Source organism: Arachis hypogaea, chromosome 2, assembly GCF_003086295.3.
Source record: "Arachis hypogaea cultivar Tifrunner chromosome 2, arahy.Tifrunner.gnm2.J5K5, whole genome shotgun sequence".
In the NCBI taxonomy this organism is placed as follows: Eukaryota; Viridiplantae; Streptophyta; class Magnoliopsida; order Fabales; family Fabaceae; genus Arachis; species Arachis hypogaea.
The window spans coordinates 13,392,396-13,404,329 of record NC_092037.1 but is presented as its reverse complement, the minus strand read 5'-3'; positions in this window follow the sequence as shown (position 1 = coordinate 13,404,329).

Genomic DNA, 11,934 nt, shown 5'->3' with positions numbered 1-11,934 from the left:
CTTGGCTGTAGTCCTAGCACTGATGCCTTTAGAAAAAAAAAATGAAAAAGTTATGAGATATTAATTTTCTTTAAATAATTTAAATTTCTCATTTTTAAAAAAATTTCACCTATCATGATTTCATGGGTGATATGAATCTAATTGGTGAGATTGTGATAGACCAATTTTATTTATAAGTGATTTATATAATTATATTATCTAATTTAATTGATAAATAAAATTATACTTAATATTTATTGAGGGATAAAAATGTCTTAGAAAAATAATATAATTCAGCAACAAGTCATTTCAAACAATGGAATTCAATTTTATCTCATTAAATGAGTTAGTTGTTCCAAACTATAGAATTGAATTCCATTTCTTTAGGAATTCATTTCTTGATGGAATTGAATTCTAATTTCATCATTTAAAAGTATTCAAACAGGCTGTTAGTGAAACATCCTTTCTTCCATGTTGGAGGAGCTCCTAGCTTGGGAAAAGAAGTTCTGCAAGGAAGTTAAGATAAATAATATTTCTTTTTGTTTATTTTTATATAAATTATGTTTAATTTGTTCTCTTTTATGTGGTTTTATAATATTTAATTTTTTATGATAAGTGAAAATACATATTTAGTTCTAATTCTCTTTTACGCATTGAACTCTTTCAATATTATATTGGCATATTTTAATGTCGCTTTGAAAATATTAGTATCCTTATTTCTTTGGTTGGTGGATTTAATTTTGTATTAAGTATTGATTTATCAAAATGCCAAATAGCGATCAGTACTCTGCCTTTTTATTATTTGGTGGTTTAGAGTAATTAGACTTTTTTATTTTCTTATTTTGTGTTTTATAATTTGACATAGTTTACGTACTACTATTTTTTATCTGTAGTATGGTGCTGGTTGTAACTTGTAAGTCCTAATATTTTGAAATATGCATTTTTCACTGTTCTAATTATTGCTTCAATTTCTTTTATAGAAACTAAGTATAGTATCAATGCATATTTAATTATTTTCTTATTTTTTTTAGTTTTGTTTTTTTTTTTCTTTATTTTGTTATTTATTTTTTTAACTGATTTTCAGTGAGATTATTTATTTTTATCCTATCTTTTCACGTAGTGTCAAATTGGACATGACTCTTCATAGAATTTTTGTTAATAGAAAAGCAGTTTAATAAGTGTTTTAAATATAATATGCTATTGAGTATAATCTACTATAAAGATAGAAGAAAATAGTTGATAAATAAATTTGTATTAGAGTAATGATATTTTAAATAAATTGCGTGTATCTACTTTTTTAAAAGAGATTACGCTTTTATATTTTTTGTTGAGAATCTGCTCTATTCTACATTAAATACTAAAATATGTTGTATACATATTAAAATTTGATCTAAAATTTTAACTTTTGGATATTTGTGTTTAACTGTTCGTTGTGCTATTTCGTAATTTTTCTATGGTGTTGACATTATTTATAAGAATTTTGTATTGATGATTGACATATTTCATATCTTTATGGTTATTTCTTTATTTTTGTTTATGAAGCTTACTCTCTTTTTTTTTTTTTTTTATTTGTTGATTTAATTATTTATTTTTCTCTTTTCTGTTTCTGTAATGGTAAAGAATGACGATTATTATTTTTATATGAGGTCCATGTTGATTTTATAAGTGTTATGAACATTTTTCCTTTTCTGAAGTTTGTGCAGAAGGAAATTGAGAATCATATTTAATTTTATGCATTTTTTTATGTTTTTTTTTCTATTAAAAATAATTTTGGGTGTTTCTACTTTTTTTGTGTTTATTATTTAGTGTCGTTTTTTTAAAGGATATTGAGTTAACTTATGTTGAGTTTGTTCTCTTTTGTATGGTTTTGCAATATTTATTGATTGATTTAGATAATTGTATATTTATATAATTTAAAATGTTATTTTTTTAATTATTACTGTAATCACCATTGTATTTCTTTAAAAATATTTTTATACCATATATATATTTTCAACTTTATTAGAAAAATAGATAATTATTTTATTTGGATTGATGATGTTAATATTAATAATAGTCTAAATAAATAATTAGATTAAGAATTTAAATTGTGCCATCACTTACTAATAATTGAATTTGTTTTGTTTCACATTTTTTTTCTCTTTTACTTTTTGAATTATAAATGTCCTATTTTTTCTTGGTGTTTAACTAAAGCGTAGGTTATGGTATCTTATTTATTTTTAATAATTTATATTTAAATAGTAATTTATAATGTAATAGAAAATTATAATTTCAATTGAGAAGCTTCAGCTTGTCTGTATTTACCTTATATTTATTAGGCTGATAATCATTTTATGTGTATCTATTTTTTTTTTTGTTCATTATTTAGTGTTGTCTTTTTAAAGGATATTAAGTTGTGATATTTTTTATTGGAAATATGATCTATTTTTTTATTGGAAATCTAAATATGTTAAAAACCTACTAAAATAATGATATCTAAACTAAACAGGATATGCTCATTACTTAAGTCTATAAATCCCTTGCATCTATGCATATTTTTTCTTTTTATTATTTTTTTGCTTTTCTCTTAGTATCACCTCATATTATTTTTGTTATCTTATTTTTCTTTCTCTTTCTCTTGCTTTTGTTCATCTCTTCTTCTTTTTTTGTTCATCTCTTCTTCTTCTGTTGTCTTATTTATTATTTCATATTATCTTTCATCTTTTTCAATTCCTCCTTTATCACGCGATATTTATTACACATTTTTATTTATATATCTGTTGCTATTAACTTACAGTTTAGAGAGAAGATTACTAGTAATATAGCAGCATTAAAGATCTTTCATTAGATATCAAAAGTTAGTAGAATTTATACTAATTCAGAGTTTGTATTGTGTTCATTGCCATGTATTTAAATGTTTAATTACAAATTTTTATAAATTATTTGCTTTTTTATCTTCCAAAATAAAGAGTTTATCTATTTCAAAATTCAAATTTCTTAATTGAGATGTGTTTATAAATAGAGGCAATATTCATTGATTGATTAAGAGTTTTTTCACTTTTCTCTAGTTCATTGTATTGTCTTCTAATAGAGTTTTTTTTTATTAATTGTAGTCTAATAGAGTTATAATTGAAGAATCTGTGAGTTCTTGTGTTCAAAGCATGCCTCATTTAATATATTATGGTCTAATCTTATTTTGTTTTAAATGCATGGTTCTTAGGTTAATTTAAGGTGTTTTTTTATTGTATTTGTAATTCTTCAATAATATGTAAAATTTAGCATGTTGTGTTTTTATCTCATTTTCACTTTAATTTATTTCTGGATTTATTTGTTTGTTTTGGAAATCTTATTTGTATAATGTTTGGCTCTTTGTAGTTTGTCTTCTATTTTATAGTAAGAGGTTTTTTTTTTTTTCTGGCTGCTATTTCATTTAATGTGTGCGAATTATACATTTTTTTTTGTCGGTGATACCAAATTTGATACAATTCGGAGGCCTATAATTCATAAATTCAAAAAACTTTTGTCAGAGATTCAAGTATATGTGATGAAACTCTTTTATATTGTTCCAAATTAAGGATTATATAGAGACACTAAGCATCAGTTCAAATATTTGATTTTAAAATTTAGGTTAACTATTACAGGTAAATAGAATTTTATCTCTGTAGTTGCATTGCTATTTAATACCAGGGTTTTTTTTTCTTGTATTTTGATTTTGTGATTTCGATTACATGTTTCATTTTGAAAAATAATTCATTGTGTCATAAGCTGGTCCACTAGGATTTATGATTATTTTAAAAATTTAAATATGGTTAAAAAAAAAAGAAAGAGTATTTGCCGATTATGAACACCCTTAAGAATTCATGTTTTTTAAATCTTAATATAGAGCTAGACTAGAGTGTTATGAGGTTATTAGAAATTTGTATTTTTTACACAAAAATACATTCTTAATTTTTTGAAATTGTTGTTTGAGTTGACTTTCTTCTTTTTAGTATTATTTTACAATCCTATTATTCTTTAACTTATGCTTTTGTGGGTAGGATAGATATTTTTAGTAGTGGTATAAGATTACGTAATTTGTTGAATCTGATAGGTTAAAAAAATTTAGAGACATGTTAGGAATCATTTTTGGAATACTATTTTTTTATTTTTCAAATGGTATATTAAAAATAGATTATATTTTGTGTATTTTAATAGCTGTGGAGTATTCATCCAAGCGTCATTTTCACAATACTAATGAGTTACAATTCAAATGACATAATCTCCTTATATTCATTTAAGAGGTCGCTAATTCGAGTTTCTTTATATTTAGTAAAAAAAAAAACGTCACTTTCACAATATTTAAGATTAAAGAATAGAAGAGAAAGCAAAATAAATAAATAAATAAAAGGTAAAGCAAAAAAACAAAGTCCTCTACTGTTCTCTCTCATTTAAGCTAGGATTCGAATTAAAAGACAATAGTTAAGAGTTTTGTAGAAACGAATAGAAGTTAGACAAAAGAAGCCTTGTATTTATCTTTATATTTCTTTGGGTAGAAAACACAAATAAATCGATGGAGGATAGTTGTTACATGAATAAGCCAAATTAAAAATTGATTCACTAATGAGCCAAAGCATACTTATATATAATTCGAACCTATTTGGTTCGAACTCAATTGCATATAAATCGAACCTATTTGGTTCGAATTAGACACACATAATTCGAACCTAATTAGTTCGAATTACACACGAATTGGGCTATCTCATAATTCGAACCTAATTGGTTCGAATTACTAAGGAATAAGTGTGAATATGTTACGGGCATGGAATTGTAATTGATGAATATGTTTCATTTAAGAAATTTTAAAGGAAATGTCTGTTGAACACACATGGGAATAAATTAGTCTATGAATTAAATTAAGCAAGACATGATGCGGAAATTAAATAACATCAAAACGCAATTATTAAAAAGAATTTGATTTTAGAAACATTTTTTAACAACGCAGAAAATTAAAACTAAACAGAGACTAATATATTTAAAAAAAAGCCTAATTTTTTATTACAATAAGTGATAAGTAAAGTACAAGTAATATTAGAAATCAGAAGAGTACACTAACTATAATTTAGAGAAGTTTAGAATTGGTCTTAAAGATATTTTTTATAAATTTTATATAATAAATAATTGTTTCGTATATATTACACCATTTTAAATTTGTTCCATTTCAATGAATATATAATTTATTACAAACATTTTTTAATGTCAATAAAAATTTAATTTTTATCTTTTACGTGTATATTTCTTTAGGCTGTTTCTAGAGATTATATAGTTAAATATTGGAATTAAATTAAAAATACACTTTATATATGCAATTTGAATATTATTTTAATTTTATTCATAAATGTTATTTTATTTAACTTTATTAAATTTTAATTTTATTTTATTAGAATTTAATGTTCTTTAATTAAATTGAAGTAAGGATAAAATTAACACAAAATAAAATGTAAAAGTAAATTGAAACGAAATGAAATTTAAGATTAAAAAACTAAGACAATTAAAGATATAAAGTATTTTTTTTTTCTTAAAAAATTTGTAATCAAATTATTAAAAAAAATAAAAAGGATTTGATTTTAGAAGAATTTTTTAACTAGGCATACAATTAAACCCAAGCAGATACTAATATATTAAAAAAAATTATTTTTTTACAATAAATAATAAGTAAAATATAAGTAATCTTAGAAATTAAAAAAGTACATTAATTATAATTTAAAAAAGTTTAGAATTAATTTTAAAGATATTTTTTATAAACTTTATATAATAAATAATTTTTCTATATATGTTACAACATTTTAAATTTGTTTCATTTCAATTACAATCCCATGCACGTAACATATTCACACTTATTCCTTAGTAATTCGAACCAATTAGGTTCGAATTATGAGATAGCCCAATTCGTGTGTAATTCGAACCAATTAGGTTCGAATTATGTGTGTCTAGTTCGAACCAAATAGGTTCGATTTATATGCAATTCGTGAATCAATTTTCAATTTGGCTTATTCATGTAATAACTATCCTCCATTGGTTTATTTGTGTTTTTTACCCTATTTCTTTCTTTCGTCTTGAAAAATAATAAGAGATTTTGGACATGTATTTTTTTTCTTTCATTTTTTTCATCTTTTTATGCCTTCGGTCTTCTGTTTTTTATAGACCCTTAGCATTGAAAAATGACCATTTAAATTTTTATAAAGTAAATTTTTTATCTAAGAAATAAATTATTTTAACACGATAAATTAAAAAGAAATTTTATATATAAATTAGGAAAGTTATCAGGTGTACCTAGGAACATCGGTGTTTCAGTTGTTTTAACCGTTGATTTTAATTAATATATATTATATATATTTTTTATAATTCAGATCAACGGTTAAAACAACTGAAACACCGGTGTTCCCGGTACACCTGATAACTGTTGGGTTTTTCTCTCCTTTGTGAGGCCCAAGCCCAACATTTTGGGGGTGTATTCTTTCACCCTAGTGTCACAACCCTAATTTAGTTTTTTGAGGTTTTTTGAGAGAGAGAGAATAGCCACCAAGTGAGAGAGAAGAGGGAAAAACAGAATTCCCATTTTTGCCCAAAGCAGTAAATTTCAAATGACAGTTTCTCAGTTGTTCACCGTTGGATCGGCTTGAAATTTAAACTGCGTGTTCTTATCATCTTGTTCTTCATTCTGATCGGTGAAGATGTTGATTGGAGGTTTGCAGTAGGAGAAATTGGTTTCGCAAGAGAGAAATTAGGTTTCCCGGTTTTACACAGAGCAGCAATTTTGGAACGGCAGTTTCTCATTCTTTCACCGTTGGATCGACGTGAAATTTGGACTGTAGATTCTTCACATCTTGTTCTTCATTCTGAACGGTGAAGATTTTAATTGGAGGTCTGCAGAGGGAGAAATTGGCTTCGACATCAGCTCTGTTTTTTGGGTATATTTCATCTTCTTGCCTATTATTTGTGAGCTTTGGTGCATTGATGTTTTGGCTGGTTATTTGCACATTTTTTTGTGCTTTGTTTGAGACTCTCTTGTACCTCATTTGATTATAGTGGAGTTATTTCATTGGTCTGGACGACCCGTGGTTTTTACCTCTCACGTTGAGGGGATTTTCCACGTTAAAATCTCGGTGTGTTCTTGTTATTGCTTTACTTGCTATATTTGCTTGTTATAGTTGCTGCCATATTGTGTTGTGAGTGCTTCCATATTGTTCTTGTGTTGGACATTGTTGTCGTTTCCGCTGCTAGGCTCTTTCATACTGGCATCAGAGCTTGTTGGTATTTTTCTGGGCTTGTGATTCTGTGAACAATGGAAGCTAATACTAATACTAGTAGGATGATCACTCTTAATGGTCCTAATTATGATTTGTGGAAGTCAAAGATGGAAGATTTGCTTTATGTCAAAAATTTTCATCAACCAGTTTTTGGTACAGAAAAGCCTAATGATAAGTCTGATGATGATTGGATTTTGTTGCATAGACAAGTCTGTGGATATATTAGGCAGTGGGTTGACGATAATGTGTTGAACCATATTATTGGAGAGACACATGCTCGGACCCTTTGGATTAAGCTTGAACAGTTGTATGCTCGGAAAACTGGGAATAACAAGATGTTTTTGATCAAGCAGTTGTTGGCTTTGAAGTATACAGATGGGACATCAATGACAGATCACTTGAATAATTTCCAAGGAATTATGAATCAGTTATCTTCCATGGGCATCAAGTTTGATGAAGAGGTTCAAGGATTGTTACTTCTTGGCTCCTTACCAGACTCGTGGGAAATTCTCAGAATGTCATTGTCCAATTCTGCTCCTGATGGTATAATCTCTATGGATCTTGCCAAGAGCAGTGTTTTGAATGAAGAGATGAGAAGAAAGTCACAAGGTACATCGACTACACATTCAGATGTTCTTGTTTCTGAGTCTAGGGGGAGAAGCAAAAGTCGAGGTCCTAAAGGTAGAGATCAAAGCAGAAGCAAGTCTCGAGGAAAGTATAAGAATATTGAATGTCATCATTGTGGTCAAAAGGGACATGTGAAGAGATTTTGTTGGCAGCTAAAGAAGGAGAAAGCCAAGGCAAGTAAAGACAAGAGCACAAATAAAGATGATGGTAACAAGGAAGACAAGGTTAATGTAACTCATGATGATTTTCTTGTTGTTGAGGAGTTTGAATCTGTTAACCTTGTTGATAATAGCACTAGTTGGGTGATTGATAGCGGTGCTTCTATTCATGTTACATCTAGGAGGGATTTGTTTACGTCCTATACTCCTGGTGATTTTGGTGATGTGAAAATGGCTCATCAAGGTGTTGCAAAATGTGCTGGTGTTGGACAGGTTTGTTTAGAAACCTCCAACGGTACCAAGTTGACTTTGAAGCGTGTGAAGCATGTTCCGGATATTCGGTTGAACTTACTTTCTGTTGGTAAGTTGTGTGATGAAGATTTGGATAGCTCATTTTCTCGTGATAGCTGGAAGCTCACCAAGGGTTCCATGGTTGTTGCTAGAGGTACAAGACACTCTACTCTTTATTTAACTCAAGCAAAGATTGTGAAAGATGTTGTTAATGCTGCTGAGTTTGTTGATGAAACTGATTTATGGCATAAGAGATTATGTCATATGAGTGAGAAGGGTATGAATATGTTATCCAAGAGGAATCTTTTATCTGGTTGTAAGGTTGCTTTGCAAAAGTGCAATCATTGTTTTGCTGGAAAACAAAACAGGGTCTCTTTTAAGAGCCATCCACCTTCAAGGAAGCCGGAGATACTTGACTTGGTGCATTCTGATGTATGTGGGCCGATGAAGACAAGAACACTTGGAGGGTCTATCTATTTTGTAACCTTTATTGATGATTATTCTAGAAAATTATGGGTTTACACTTTGAAGACCAAAGATCAAGTTTTGAATGTGTTCAAGCAATTTCAAGCTTCTGTTGAAAGAGAAACTGGGAAGAAGTTGAAATGCATTCGTACTGACAATGGTGGTGAGTACTCAGGTCCATTTGATGCTTATTGTAAAGAGCATGGTATAAGACATCAGAAGACTCCTCCAAAGACTCCTCAGTTGAATGGCTTGGCTGAAAGGATGAACAGAACACTGGTTGAAAGAGTTAGGTGCTTGTTGTCACAATCTGGATTGGCAAAATCCTTTTGGGGTGAAGCTTTGAGCACTGTTGTTCATGTCTTGAACCGGACACCATGTGTTCCCTTGCAATTTGAAGTGCCAGAGAAGGTATGGTCAGGTAATGATGTTTCTTATGATCATTTAAGAGTCTTTGGATGTAAAGCTTTTGTTCATATTCCTAAAGATGAGAGATCTAAACTTGATGTAAAGACTAGGCAGTGTATTTTTATTGGCTATGGCATGGATGAGTTTGGTTACAGGTTTTATGATCCTGTTAACAAGAAGGTGATTCGAAGTAGAGATGTTGTCTTTGTTGAAGACCAAACATTGAAGGATGTTGATCATGCGGAGAAGCCAATGGTTCAGCCTAGTGATGATTTTTCTGACTTGGATATTACTCCCTCTATGCCTTTGGTAGAAGATGGTAGAGTTGAAGCTCAAAATAATGAGCATGATACAGGTGCAGGTGAAGATGGAACAGTTGATCCGATACTTGATGAAGTTGGTGATGATGATCAAGATGAAGAACCAACTTTGGAAATTCCTGCAAATGCTCTCAGAAGGTCTACAAGAGAGAGGAAGCCTTCGTCAAGGTATTCTCCACATGAGTTTGTTTTGTTGACTGATGGGGGAGAACCTGAATGCTTTGGAGAGGCTGTTGAAGATGAAAGCAAAGCTCAATGGCTTGAAGCTATGCAAGAAGAAATGAAGTCCTTGCTTGAGAATGATACCTATGAGTTGGTGAAGCTACCGAAGGGTATGCGAGTTTTGAAGAACAAATGGGTATTCAGAATCAAGAATGAAGAACACAATTCTATGCCTCGGTATAAGGCTAGATTGGTTGTTAGAGGCTTTAGCCAGAGAAAAGGTGTTGATTATGAGGAGATCTTTTCTCCTGTTGTGAGGATGTCATCCATTCGTGCTGTGCTTGGATTAGCAGCGTCTCTTGATTTAGAGATTGAGCAAATGGATGTGAAGACAGCTTTTCTTCATGGTGATTTAGATAAGGAAATCTACATGGAGCAACCGGAGGGCTTTGTTGTTAAAGGAAAGGAAGATTTTGTGTGCAAGCTTAAGAAGAGTCTTTATGGGTTGAAGCAAGCTCCAAGACAGTGGTACAAGAAGTTTGAATCTGTTATGGGGAAGCATGGTTACCGTAAGACAACTTCAGATCATTGTGTATTTGTGCAAAAATTTTCTGATGATGATTTTATCATTCTTTTGCTTTATGTGGATGATATTTTGATTGTGGGCAAGAATGCTTTGAGGATTAATGAGTTGAAGAAACAGTTGAGCAGGTTCTTTGCTATGAAGGACTTGGGTCCTGCCAAACGGATTTTGGGCATGACTATTACTCGTTATAGAGATTCCAAGAAGCTTTATTTGTCACAGGAGAAGTACATAAAGAAGGTGCTTCAAAGGTTTGGCATGAATGATGCCAAATGTGTTGCTAGTTCTTTTGCTCCTCATTTTAAGTTGAGTACCAAGCAGTGTCCAACCACTGATGAGGAAAAACAAGCAATGGATGAAATTCCTTATGCCTCAGCTGTTGGAAGCTTGATGTATGCTATGGTGTGTACTAGACCAGACATTGCTCATGCGGTTGGTACAGTGAGTCGTTTTCTCTCTAATCCAGGTAAAGAACATTGGAATGCTGTTAAATGGATTATGAGATATCTCAAAGGTACAACTAACTTGAGTTTGAGTTTTGGTGGTGAGAAACCTTTGCTAGTTGGCTTTACTGATGCAGACATGGCAGGAGATATTGATTCTCGAAAGTCTACTTCAGGTTATTTGGTCAAGTTTGCAGGGGGAGCTATTTCATGGCAGTCAAGGCTACAAAAGTGTGTTGCACTTTCTACCACAGAGGCAGAGTTTATTGCAGCAACTGAAGCATGTAAAGAGTTGTTGTGGATGAAGAAGTTTCTTGCAGCACTTGGTTTTAAGCAAGACCGTTATGTCTTGTTGTGTGATAGCCAAAGTGCTATTCATCTTGCCAAGAATTCTACTTTTCATCCAAGATCTAAACATATCGATGTTAGGTATCACTGGATACGGGATGTGTTAGATTCTAAGTTGTTGGAACTTGAGAAAGTTCACACTGATGACAATGGTGCTGATATGATGACAAAAGCATTGTCAAGAGAAAAGTTTGAAACATGTTGTTTGATCGCCGGAATGGCGAGGGCCTCCACCTAGTCGAGAAGGGGGAGATTTGTTGGGTTTTTCTCTCCTTTGTGAGGCCCAAGCCCAACATTTTGGGGGTGTATTCTTTCACCCTAGTGTCACAACCCTAATTTAGTTTTTTGAGGTTTTTTGAGAGAGAGAGAATAGCCACCAAGTGAGAGAGAAGAGGGAAAAACAGAATTCCCATTTTTGCCCAAAGCAGTAAATTTCAAATGGCAGTTTCTCAGTTGTTCACCGTTGGATCGGCTTGAAATTTAAACTGCGTGTTCTTATCATCTTGTTCTTCATTCTGATCGGTGAAGATGTTGATTGGAGGTTTGCAGTAGGAGAAATTGGTTTCGCAAGAGAGAAATTAGGTTTCCCGGTTTTACACAGAGCAGCAATTTTGGAACGGCAGTTTCTCATTCTTTCACCGTTGGATCGACGTGAAATTTGGACTGTAGATTCTTCACATCTTGTTCTTCATTCTGAACGGTGAAGATTTTAATTGGAGGTCTGCAGAGGAAGAAATTGGCTTCGACATCAGCTCTGTTTTTTGGGTATATTTCATCTTCTTGCCTATTATTTGTGAGCTTTGGTGCATTGATGTTTTGGCTGGTTATTTGCACATTTTTTTGTGCTTTGTTTGAGACTCTCTTGTACCTCATTTGATTATAGTG